Source organism: Hemitrygon akajei, chromosome 5 (genome assembly GCF_048418815.1).
Source record: "Hemitrygon akajei chromosome 5, sHemAka1.3, whole genome shotgun sequence".
Classification (NCBI taxonomy): domain Eukaryota; kingdom Metazoa; phylum Chordata; class Chondrichthyes; order Myliobatiformes; family Dasyatidae; genus Hemitrygon; species Hemitrygon akajei.
Genome location: NC_133128.1, coordinates 62517466 through 62531096, shown reverse-complemented (window position 1 = coordinate 62531096; position 13631 = coordinate 62517466). Strand labels below are relative to the sequence as shown.

Below are 13631 nucleotides of genomic sequence, written 5' to 3'. Positions count from 1 at the left end.
ACAAAATTAACAAATTTCACGACGTATATCAGTTATATTAAACTTGAGTCTGATGTAATAAAACAAAAAAGGACAATACGCAGAAGGACTACTGGACATTGCCAAGGCAAAGCAGGGGATGATCATATGATACGAGGAGCGTTTGGAGGAAATTACAAAGTGTTTTAGGAAGAGAGAGAAGTGGAGCTGCAATGTTCGGGATGAATTGCCAAACTTGCAGGAAATAAAAGGAAAATCAAGTGTTCAAATCTACAGAACAATACATCCTTGAGGATGTGTGCCTAACCTTCTGTTCTATTCTCTTTACATTCGTGATTGTGTGGTTTGGCATAGTTCAAACACCAAACTGCAGCTGGTGTTGGCAAAATCTCAGATTGCAATGAGGAGTGAGAATGATTGGCTGTAGAAGTGTCTCAACAACAACCTCACACACACCACCAGCAAGACCAAGACTTGTGTCACAACACAACCAGTTTTGTGGTATATGTCAGTGATAATAAAGCTAATTGAGATACCAGTATATCAAAGGTTTCAAAGGTACATTTAATGTCTGAGAAATGTATACAATATACATCCTGAAATTCTTTTTCTTTGCAAACATCCATGAAAACAGAGGAGTGCCCCAAAAAATGAATGACAGTTAGATGTTAGAACCCCAAAGCCCGCACACGCATAAGCAGCAGCAGAGCAAAGACACCCCACCCACCAGCAAAAAAAGCATTGTGCCCTCCACCGAGCACTCAAGTGTGCAGTAATGCATCAATAAAGACACAGACTTGCAGTACCCCAAAGACTATTCGTTCACCCAGTAATTCGACATACCACAGGCTCTCTCTCTCCATAATAAGGGAAAAAGAGGTGTTCCCGTTTCACAGAGAGAGGGGAGACATAACACACAACTCACTGATTTACAATGTTATAAGTCTGTTGCGTCGCTTCTTCCGAGCTCTGTGCCTAAAGAACTCTGGTCTCTGGTCACACAGTCAGCAGCCAGTTCGCTGCTTTCGATTTTCCATCTCCCACGACAACACACAGATTTCCTGCGCACCGATGTCCAAAGCCACAAAATCCTGGAACCCTGAAGGCATGTTAGTCTTCTAGGCTGCACCTTTGGCATATCGATCAGCAGCCCCTCATGAGGCCCCAAGAGCGGGCCCCATTCCCACAAAGAACCGAACTCAGCATGGAACTCCAGGTCAAAACAACCCTGAAAGGGAAAAATAGAGATATTAAAGATAGAAATAGAGCTGTTTCCGAAGATGCAAGCAAAGGAGTCACCGTTAGGTGCCGTCATTCTCCTAAGCTCCTGGTTGTAGTTTGAGAAAACGCAAAGGAAGACAGTGGATTGAGATCAGTCAGATTTGAACAGACAAAGGGGAATTTAAATTAAGCTGTCGGTGAAGGTCAATGATAAAGAACAGTAAAAGTAATTTGATGTGTTCAGAAGTATAAATGTGGAGCCAACCAGTAGAGTACTAAAATGGTCATATCTGGAGATATTGCTATAGGTGAAGGCCATGCGGACATGGGTTACATTAAAGAGGTGGAAATTGTCTTTGCAAAGAGAATATAGGATCAGAGATTCCATTTCAAATCATTTAGGATAATTAGATTTAGATTGGAAGTCATCAGTTTCAGTCCAAGCAAGTGGAGGGTGGGTGGTAATGGGGCATGGGTATTTAACCATGTCAAATCTTACAAGCTGGAAAAGATGGAATAGGAAGGATAGGAGATCATGATGACCATCATATGGGATGTGTTATGATTTAGAAAGTGAGGAATATTGATTAGAGAGGTTTGAAGATGGAGATGAAGGAACAAGCAGATTTCAGATTTTGGGGGAGGAAAAGGAGGTTGGAAATAGGGTGGCTGTTCATAAGAAAAGGGGTGTCAATTATATGATTTTAAACAGATCTGCTGAAGAATAATTCTAAAGAAAGGGGGATAACACCCAAACAGATCATTATTGGTTACCATCAATGCCAAGGATGAAGTTAGCTAATCCATAATTCAGTTCAGCACTTGAAAAACATGGATAAAACAAGTTTGAAAGGACGTCAAAAGAATTTGAGAAAGATGTGTGTTTGGAGAATACTGGCAGATATTTACTTTGGGGATGGGGGAAGTAAAAAAAATGGGATGTAGTCACAATGGCAAAGGTGTTCATGAACGTTTTACACCAATAGTTGTTAAATAGGATGGAACAAAGAATATGGATTTAAGGATACGGCTGCTGGATGCAGACAAAAGAAGCCAGAGGTATTATCGTGTTGCATAATCCTCTGATTATGAGCAATTATAATGAAAGAATACTTGATATGATTAATTGAGATCTGGCAAAGAATGGTTGAGCCATTGAACAATCCTGTAAATACAGATGCAACATATACACTCCTCAATTTTTCCCCAATGAAATCACTGCAAAAGTAATATACTCCCATTCTGTATATTCAGCCAAGCACACTTAAAATATAGGGTCAACAAACTGAGGACTGAAAATAAATGTCTTGTAGTAAGACTTCAGTGAGTGCACTTCTGCAATATGAAATCCTGTTGCATTGGTTACCTGGGTGAGAAAGGCACAGAAAAAAAGAGAAATGTTCCACGGTTCATGCCAATAGCAAATTTACAGAAATATTTTAAATCAATATGTTAGAGCGGTTTTTGGGTTTACCACATTTAGCAGATAACTTCAGCCACCAGTTTTCAGATATGAATTGTGAGTTTGATTTTAATGCAGCTCTGAGCAATAGGTTCACAGACCAGGTAGACCAGGTAACAGGCATTTAGCTGATGGTCTGCATACGCATGTAATCCAATCCAATCATCATTCTATTGCATGGATGTGACAGTGATTAACACTTGTTTTGAGTGTGATGGTGGGAAGATTGTAAATATGGATTTGTTTGACTTGTCCTGAATTTTCTTTGATCTTTAGTACATAAAATGTGTGTAGTGCTGGGCATAGGAAGACCTGAATCACCTCCATATGATACCAGCTGTGTCTTGTTTTGTCGAATAAAGAAGCTGCTTCATATCCACCTGCACTTTTCTCCAGCAACTTCATTCACACAACAACAAACACTTTTAACAACAATAATTCAACAGCTTTGTAAAACCGCACACATTCTGGTTTATTCTGGCAACGTGGAAATATTCCAACATTGAGGTAGACTTTTTAAAGTACCACACACCAAAGGGTCACTTGGTCGGAAGGTACACCCATGAAATTATTGGGCAACATTTCCTCTTTACATGAAGTCGTGTTGCTGATCACCTTAAACCCTGACAGCCAAACTGATCGTCATCTTTCTGCAAAAGCCTTTATTATGCATCACATTTTGCATAATTTACACAAGCCATTCAAAGCACAAATTTCAGATGAGTAGTACTTAGCAGCAGCACCGTCAGCAGGTCTGAGCTCTCAAACTGTGGTGAGCAGCTTTGCAAGTCTCCAATCAGTAGTGTCAGCTGATTTCAGATAATCTCCTAATTTATTTATCAACCAACGTACATACAGGATAATCTCCTCAGAATCACAGATCAGAACTGTACTGACAGTCAGTCACAATTCATTTTTAATTAATGCGCTCCATGCAGTAACATATTACCCCCTTTTCCCCGAAACTATAACTTTAAATAGCTTCAGAATTAAAACACGACAATTGCAAAACAATGGTTTAAGCATACAAGTCCCAATCTACTGGTACTGTTGCCACCATTAGAACAGCTGCATTGTTATTAAAATGGATAGCCAACATAATGAAAGCCAATAAAAACAAATATCATAATCCAGAAAGAAGACTGTTAGTTAAACATTATTCAAGTCACAATGGACTAAAATTTAAAAGAAAAACAGTGAACAAAAGCATGACCAGGATACTGCAAAGAGTTTCTAGAGTTATCTGAACAACAGTACATAAGAATGTAAGAAACACAGGCCCAAATTAATCCCTTAAAACTAGTCCATTACTCAGAAATATAATGGCTAATCCAAACTTAGACTGAATGAATTAATCATGAAGGATCCATCATACAGAATATGTTCTTTCTTATTACTACCTTTAGACAGGAGCCTGAAGACACAAACTCTACATTTTAGGAACAGCTTCTTCCCCTCTGCTATCGAACCTCTGAATGAATAATGAATCAACCCATGAACACAACCTCACTATTTTTGCACTATTTATTTAATTTAATATATATATTTCTTACTGTAGCTTAGTATTTTATGTATTGCATTGTACTGTAGCCACAAAATAACCAATTTCATGACATACTTCACTAATATTAAACTTGATTCTGAACTCTGCCTTACTATGTGACCTCCATAATCCATGATTCACCTAAAATCTAAAAATCTGGTAGAGGGAGGCTTGTAGAGATTCCACGCTTCCACCTCTACACCTCAGTGAGGTAGCAAATTTCTAAGATTGACAAACCTTCTGATAGAAGAAATTTCTCATTACCATCTTAAATGGGTGACACTCTATTTGTGAAGCAATGCCTCTAGTTATTTAATTAGCACCTTTCATATATTAAGATGCAGGTTTAAAGTGCTTTACATAGATTGTAAAGGTAAATCAATCTAGCCATAAAAATGAGATAAAATTAAAAATTATAAGGCAAACATTATATAGAAGAAGATATAATCACATATACAAAATTATATAAATGTAACCAACATCAACATGCATTATATAGATCTAATTTTAAAAAGTAGGATTTAAAAAGTCTTTTGAAATTTTTCCACAGTACCAGCCTGGTGCATCTCAGTCAGTAGATCTCAGTCACCAGATTGTTGGTGCACAAGAGCAAAAGGCCACATCACTACTTATATACTTAGCTCAAACAACAATAAGCAAACCAGCATTTGCCAATCTAAAATTACGATTAGGGATGCAAGGGGATAGACACTCTAAAATATACATTATTTGGAACCTTATTGTGGTAAACTATGTATACCTGTCTGGACACGCCCCCTGCTGACTGCTCCTGTGGCTCCTCCCACAGACCCCTGTATAAAGGCGATTGGAGGCACTGCTCCTCCCTCAGTCTCCGAGATGCCGTGCTCCCTTCTGTTGCTAATAATAGCCTATCGTCCACCTCCCGTCTCCAAGAGTTATTGATGGTGCATCACTTATATACAATTAAGAGTATTTTTAAATGGGCCCTTTAGGACATAAGCAGCCAGTGTAATGATGAAAACCAGAAAAAGTGCTCAGATTTTATTCTTTTGATTAAGATTCTTTCTGCTACATTTGAACAAACTGCAGCCAATTTATATCTGTTTTAGGCAGTCTGGAAAAGAGTGCATTATAAACGTCTAATCAGCTAAAAACAAATGTGTGTCAATTTTTCTGCATCTTGAGATGTTATAAGAAACCGAACTCTTGCAAGGTTCCTTAAATGAAAGAACACAGTTTTAATAATATGGTTTGAATTTAAGCTCAGAGTCAATAATAATGCCCAAAATCTTTACTTCTGGCTTAATTTGTAAGGCCAGATGATCAAGTTTATTTTTAAGATTCACACATTTTTATTGTTACCAATAACCAAAATTTGTTTTTGTTTTCCTTATTTAATTTAAGGAAATTCAAACTCATCCATTCTGTAATGCTAATAAGACACCAAACGAGGGTTTAAAGCCCCAGGGTCTTTTGGCGTAACAAATACAGCTGTGTCATCTGCATAGCTGTGGTAATTCACTTTGTGCTTTAAAATAATCTGACCTAATGGGCCAAAAATTGATCCTTGCAGCACACCAAACAATATATTGGATTTTCGACACAAAATCGCAGCAGCTAACAAAGAATTTTCTTCCTATTGTACAAGATATAGTAGTTCTACATTTCCACAGTGAGAGCAAATATTCTTTCATTATCTACCCCGTTCAAGTGCACTCAGCATCTTGCACATTTTAATAATACCTCATCATATCTATAGAGTATAGGTGCAACCTGTTCAATGTTTCTTCATACAATAACCCATTCATATAAGGAACTAATCTCATGAACATTTTATGCCATTTTCAAGGCAAGTAAATCCTTAAATAACGAGACCAAAACTGCATACGCACTCAAAGTCATATATACATTAGATGTCTCAAGGCCGTACCGTGATGGCTTACTCCAAGACAGTCCCGGAGATGCTGTTACACACCTCTATCGTACAAAGCTTTAGGCTGGTCAAGAAGCCAGTGGTAAAGAGGATGTCAACTTCCACCAAGTCACCGCCCTTCGTCTAGCATGGAATCTTAAAAATAGAGGAAGTAAATGGAAAGCAGAAACTGAATCTGCTGGAAATCTGAAAAAATACCTGTTTCTGACCAAAGGTTTCTGACCCAAAACACCAATGATGTTTCTTTTTCCACAGATGCTGCCTAATCTACTGAATAGTTCCAACATTTTCTGTTTCTACTTGAAGGGCTGGAATTGTCTGTTCTCCAGTAATTGGGTTTTGACCATCCTGATATTATATCTATGCTTTCCATCCTGTGCACATTCAGGAAGTGGGATCCTTGAGACTCACTTCAAGGCAATAGGCAAGCAATTAATAGATTCTTGAACAATTGAGAAGCCTGCAGTCTTCAAAAAAATCTTACATTCACTCTGCCCACTGACCTCTCCCTAAGGAGGATATGAATTATATTTATCCTTGTGCATGGAGACTCCTTTACTGTACTTTCTTTCTGGAGAAGGGTGCTGGAAATTGAGTATTGTTACTGATGCCTGCAATACCAGCTGGAAAGGACCAGAAGGACTGTTTCTCACTTTGCATATTTATGACATATCCCGACAAGCACTTCAGAGTCACAGAAATACAGCATAGAAACAATCCCTTTGGCCCAATGGGTCCATTCCAGTGAGAATCCTCTCTGCTCGTCTTAGTTGCCCACATTCAGCCCATAAACCTCCAAGCCCATCCCTTCCAACCACCTACTCAAATTCCTCTTAAATATTGCAATTTTTCCTGGACTGACCACTTACTCTAGCAGCTTATTCAAGGTACTCACTACCATCTGTGTAAGGAAGATGACTCTCAGTCCTCTTAAATCTCTTCTTTCTTACCTTGTATCTGTGCCCTCCAGCTATGGGCTCTCCAATCCTAGAGAAAACCAAGGACCATCCATCTTGCCCATACACCTCATGATTTTATAAACATCTGAGGCCACCATACATTCTCCTGTGCTCCAAAGATCCATAATGGCCAACTTCTCCCTCTATCTCTGGAGCCGACAGCATCCTCATAAATCTCTTCTGCACCCTCTAGCTTGATGATGTCTTTCCTATACCACATCCTTTGAGAAGTTTTGTTACACATTGTTACTTGTGGTAAGAAGCCTGCTTCCAAATGACTCTTTGTGTAAGGGCCCACATGCTGAGAGTCTTTCACCTCTCCTCATCCCTAGTCCAGCAGATTTTTTCTTGCTATGTTGCATATACAAAGGACTAGCCACCAAAGCATCTCTATCTGGTAGCAACATGTTTAAGCCAAATATACCATCAGCATCAGCACACATTCAAGCTCCAGCAGAGTTGCTGCCCAGTCACTAAGCCAGCAAACTGGTTCAGTTCCAACATCAGGGTGCTGTCTGTGTGAAGTTTGCACTGTGGCCTTGCAAATTTCCTCCGGGTGCTCCAGCTTCCTCCCACAAACCAAAGGGTGAGAATTAGAAGTCTAATTGGCCACTGTAAATTGCTCCTAGTGTGTGGTAGAGTCAGAAGAAAGTTGAAGGGAATGTAGAGAGATTAAAACCTAATAAGTGGGTGTTTGAATGTCAGCACAGACTCTGTGGGCAAAAGGCTCATTTGCATACCGTCAAATTCCCCCAACTTCCTTAAACATCAAGTAACTACAAGTCTGCACAATTATGTAATCTTCCAATCAATTTGACAATAATCAATCATTTCTGCAACTAACCAAAAGGAGCTGAGCCTTGAATTTCTTCTCCTGGCTTTGCCAGCATGCTCAACACATGTGACTAAATGGATCACTGCGGTCCATTATGACTGGTCTAGCATCAGATCAGCATTGATGCCACGGACCACCTGCTCAATTTATTCCACCAGTGCACACATCGCCAGACTTCCAATAGTCACAGGCAGCAAAAGCTGGACTAATGTGTGCACATGCATGCATTAAGTTCGCTGAAAGACAGCAATATAATTAAGAGTTGTGGTCGACACTTTCAGATTCGTTTTAGCATATCATCCATGCTTCAGGAGTGTCAGCTTCAGTGCATGTCTCCTGCAGTATAAACGTTAACAAAAAGAGCAGCAATCTCCACACACTTAAGATCTTCTGATCAGCTTTAAGAACAAAGCCAGATAAAAGGCATTTCACTTCAGACAGAACTGATTAAGCAGGTAATTTCTTTCAGTTATACCCAAAGATTAAAAGCTTGAGAGTTTCAGAAGAGCTTCAAGATCACTGGTTTCATGTGTCATCTAATCATATAAGGATGCTGTAAATAGGGTTATTTATGTGGCCTGCTTTAGAAGCAGCAGAGGTGGTTAAAAAACATTTCTGTGAGATGTTTAATATGTTGTTTCAGAATTGTGCCACGTTAGTGCTCTACATCTTTCTTTTGCTTTTTCTTACAAATAATTCCATTAATGGGTGACAATCTATTTAATAATAGCAAGGTTGTGCATCGATAGCTGGAAATGCTATGCTCTAATGAAAATGGTCAGCCCCAATTACTGGTAAAATTTTACTCAGAGCTCCTAGCATTAGCAATTCAGCTTGGAATATCTCAACTTCCAATTATTGGTAATTTTATGACTTAAAATCCATATGCATTTTGAACTGAAGCTAATCTAATGGCAATCAGGAGAGGTCTTATCATTTAAAAGACTGCAGAGTATGTAAAAACAGGATTGCAAAATTGAATCAGGTCATTAAACAGAGTTATTACCGTATAAACCTTGGCAATAGCAATCCAGAACTGCTATATATTTCATCCCCAGTAAATCCCTGTAGGCATAAGTGCACATTTCAATATAGAAGGATGAAAAAAAATGAAACCTTCAATTGTAGGATATTTTACACTGAATAGAAATACTACCATGGGAGATCAGGAAGGGTCATTAAGGTCAGTTACCACCTCATGGAAATGAAATGACCCGAGTTTTAATGCACGTAGATCCCTGTCACAGCAGTATCCAAGACATGCACACATTCGGAAATGGCATTTCTGATTTAATTACAACCACCGAGGTAGGTGCTGTTATTGGTGTTAGATGACTTCCAGTGTCACTGTGAAGTTGTAACATTGCTTTACTGTTTGATTTATGATGTATCAATTATTCCTTTAGCTGCATTAAAAGCACTACCAGAATACAGAAGGGGAGCAAACCAACAACATGCAAATTCCTTTTCAATATTCAGTTTTCCATAACAGCGCAAATATGTGCTGAGTGAACTTTATTTGCATTTTCCGAAATACCATAAAAGCTTTACAACAGGAATTTCAGCTCCGTGGTAGTTCTCTGGAACTATCTTGCTCAACTGGATTATTACAGCACTTTAGCATAAAAGTGGTTTCCAGAAAACCTAGTTTACTTACACCACCAGGTAAGTGGAAGCATTGATCAATTACAAAACATCTGTGTAGCCCATAGCACCTTCAGGAAGCTAGACCAAGGCCCTATTTTGGAAGGCTGTAACAAAGTAGATAGTCATTGTCACTAGCATACAGTCATTTTGGACTATACAACAGAAGTTGGCATTTTTCATTAGCTTCATTAGGTTTTGCATTTCTTAACTCTGGCTAAAGAATCAAGTGAAAACTGAATTGAACACCTTCTCAAGTTCCTTCCACTCGCATCCACAAATAGAAATGAAATGTATTAACAAAGTTATGAGCAAAGCATATTGGATCCTGAGATTTATTAAAAGAAACAAAGGTAGAACATTCTGATGAACAGAATTACATGACTTAGCATTATGTGAACCACAAATGAAACATAGAAACATAGAAAAGCTACAGCACGAAACAGGCCATTCGGCCCACAAAGCTGTGCCAAACATGTCCTTACCTTAGAAATTACCTAGTGTTACCTATAGCCCTCTATTTTTCTAAGCTCCATGTACCTATCCAGGAGATTATTGTATCCGCCTCCACCACCGTCACCGGCAGCCCATTCCACGCACTCACCGCTCTCTGAGTAAAAAACTTACCCCTGACATCTCCTCTGTACCTACTTCCAAGCACTTTAAAACTGTGTCCTCTCATGCTAGCCCAGGGAAAAAGCCTCTGACTATCCACATGATCGATGCCTCTCATCATCTTGTACATGTATTGCATCTGGTTCTTATCACCTCACTTGGGGGAAAATGTGAAAATCCTTCAGAAGACAACTACTAAATTGTTTCAAGGATGATGTTGCTTTATGGCTAGCACAGATTTAGTGGGCCAAAAGGCCTGTTAATGTGCTGCACTCTGCTCTGTGATGCTGAAGAGGGGTTTCAGTAATAAAGTTAAACAGAATATAATGCCTGTTCTCCTTGAGATGGTTGAAAAGAGATTCGATAGACATGTGCAAAATCATGACAAGAGCTAGACAGAGTAAATAGGGGAATCTATTCCCGTCAGCAGATAATTCAGGGACTGAAGAAAATAGATTTAAAATTCAGGGCAAAAAGAAATAAGAGGGACAAGATGAACATTGATTTTATACAGTTGTGGTTTGCATTTTTCTAAGGGTGGCAGAAACGGAGAATTGGACAGGGACAAGAAAGAATAATTTGTGGATGTGAGGAGAGGCAAGACAATGGGGGTGATGGCATTGCTCATCTTGGAGGTGGCAAAGTCTTGATGGGCAGACTCGGCCTAAAGGACAATAACTTTGACCAGTAACGGGGACCATAGACTGAGTAAATGTAATGGCAGAAAACACAATATATCCAAGCTAAATCACAGCAATGAAAAGACAATTCACAAAATTACTTCATTAGGGGCTTGAGGAAATTTGTTATGTCATCAAACACTTTAGTTGACTTCCATGAATGCATGGTGGACAGCATTCTACTGGTTATATCACTGGCTGATATGGAGGCTCGAATGCACAGAATTGAAAGAGACCGCAGAGAGTTGTAGACACATCCAGCTCCATCATGGCCACAAGCCTCCCTCCATCAAGGGCATGGTCAAAAGACAGTGCATCAAGGTGGCAGCATTCATCATTACAGAGCCTCACTGCCCAGGACATACCCTCTTGTCACTAACACCATTAGAGTGGAAATGAGGACTCACATTCTTCCTCCCTCTTATGCAGTGTTTTATTATGACATCAGTAATTTATGTCCTGCATTGTACTACTGTCACAAACCAACTAATTTCATGGCACAATGTCAGTAAAAAGAAAAACCTGATTCCGACTCTTATGCGGGGTGCTGTGCGCAATCCTAATCTGATGAGAAACGGACGTGGGAGCACAGAGGAACATCTGGAAATCTCCAGGAAGGCCTTCTTCATTGCTGCTGCTGTTGTGAGGACCAGGTCTCTTCTGGGAAGAACAGGTCCCCGGTCCTCGGGGTCGCGTTGCTGGTGGCCGGTGGCAGGGGTGTCGTAGTGCACTCAGCAGAGGATAGTTCTCAGAGAGGTTGTGCCAGAGGGGATGGTCGGAGGCTCAGAGGTTCGACAGACTCGGAGTCCGCTGCGGTCAGGTCGCTTTCATTGTGTGCTGCGTCTGTGAGGCTGAGTCTGGCGGCGCCGTGGAAGTCCGTAGCGGGGGTATTCCCTTCTGCCGCCTGCGTGGGATGACGAGTCAATCGGGACCCTGAGGACTTGTAGAAAATGTGTGGTGGTTTCTTTCGAACTTATAGTCTTTTAACATCTTTGGACTATTTTTACTGTGCCCATGGTCTGTTTTTTATCAATTGTGGTATTGTTTGCACTGTTGTAACTATGTGGTTTTGTGTAGCTCTTTTAGGTTTAGTTTTTGGTTTGTAGGGTGGTAGAGTTGGTCTCCTGACTTGATGTGTCTGAGTAGTCTTGTTTTGTCTGGTGGATTTGGAGCTCCTTTCCGGGGAACGCGCTAAGATGGTAGCGCGATATTAATGCACAGCAGCCACTCCGGGCTCAGGAGTTGGGGATTGCCAAACACTATGTGGATTTTCTGGTGTAGTCTGTTTTGTCGTGTGCTTTTGTGATATCATTCTGGAGGAACGTTGTTTCATTTTTTAACTGCATTGCAGTTGTGGTTTCTAAATGACAATACACCGAAATTCAATTCAATTCAATTCAATTCAATGATAATCTGATTTTCGGTTGCCATACATCTAGACAGTTTTCACAAACTGTGTATGTATGTTCACAGAAGGTTCTTGCTCTTTTTCTATTTTACATCATTAATTGATTTCCAAAGTGCATCATGGGTTGTGAAGTGCTCTGGGACATCCTGAGATCATGAAAAGCACCACAGTAGTACAAGTTCTTTTTTAATTGTCCAATGAGAACCTTGTTAGTATCAAAATCACAAATTGAAAAGCTTGGCCACTCCAAGCACATCATCTGGATTTCCCAATACCAGTTTTTGGTTCAGGAAAATTTGAGCTAATAGAAAATTCATATCATATTTGTCTTGTAAAAAAAAGGGACAAACCCAGAAAATACTGTTACTTTGTGCATGGCTCATACGCAAACCAATATTCCACCCAAAAGAAACACTCAAACAATAATGATTCCCCACCATCTGAGCTCTTGACCAAACCACTTATCTATAAGCAAGGTTGACCCTAGTTTGAACTCACCTATTGTGTTAATTCTCCATCCCGTGTCCATTCTGACCTCTGTCTTTGACCATTGCAAGTTCAGAGGAAACTTTTCCTTTTAACAGATAATTTAAGTAGCCAAGGACAGAGACTGCTTCCATCAGGGCTCAATATAAAAATTCAGGCAACCAGCCCATCTGCTTTCTAGAGGATCTGACCAGTTTTGATTTAAACATCCACTTGCAACAGCCCAAATTTCCTTCTGTCTGATTGCCTTTCAGATTTCCTGAGACTGCAGTATTCTGCATCAAACACTTCCAACAACTTCTTTTGTTCTCTCTAACTGGTGGATCCAGAAGTAACGCTCCCTGGACAAACACTGGTTGCATCATATTTGCAAACATCTTTTTTGTTATCTCTTCCATTCCTTTTTCTACAACTTCCAACACTTGCTTTCTCACTTTTCGGGTGTGATATAAAATTGCTGGCTTGACATTGACTGGTTTTCTCTTCTCAAATATTGCCTGACATGCTGAGCATTTCTGGCATTTTTCATTTTTGCTTAAACTCGGCAACATCTACCATTTATAGCACTGGTAGAGTTTTACTAGTTTTACTCAACAGGAAATGAAAAAAGAAAATTACACCATGAATAACTCTGATAAAGCAATTCTACTGAAATATGTTCTATCATTTGCTGTTAGGAGTTGAGAACAATTTTTGATGGAGACCAAATAAACCAGCAGAAATACCATTCAATACCTTCAAGGTAAAGATCCAATAGCTGTGCAGATTCTTTGAGACAAATTACCCTATTTTGTTCCTATTTCTTATGTTATTACTCTCAGGATTTTCCTTTTGCGATGAAGAATGTCAGAAATATTTGCAAAACATAACTTGAAATGATGACA

The 13631-nt window shown here is 39.5% G+C and overlaps 1 long non-coding RNA gene across 1 annotated transcript in view; it reads right to left on the bottom strand.

Annotated features, from left to right (window-relative positions):
- Window positions 1-522: 522 nt before the first annotated feature.
- Window positions 523-13631, bottom strand: part of LOC140727314 (uncharacterized) — a 130909-nt gene continuing 117800 nt past the window's right edge. The window contains exon 3 of the long non-coding RNA XR_012098823.1: window positions 523-1207. This is a non-coding gene — a long non-coding RNA (uncharacterized lncRNA). The remainder of the gene's footprint in view (window positions 1208-13631) is intronic.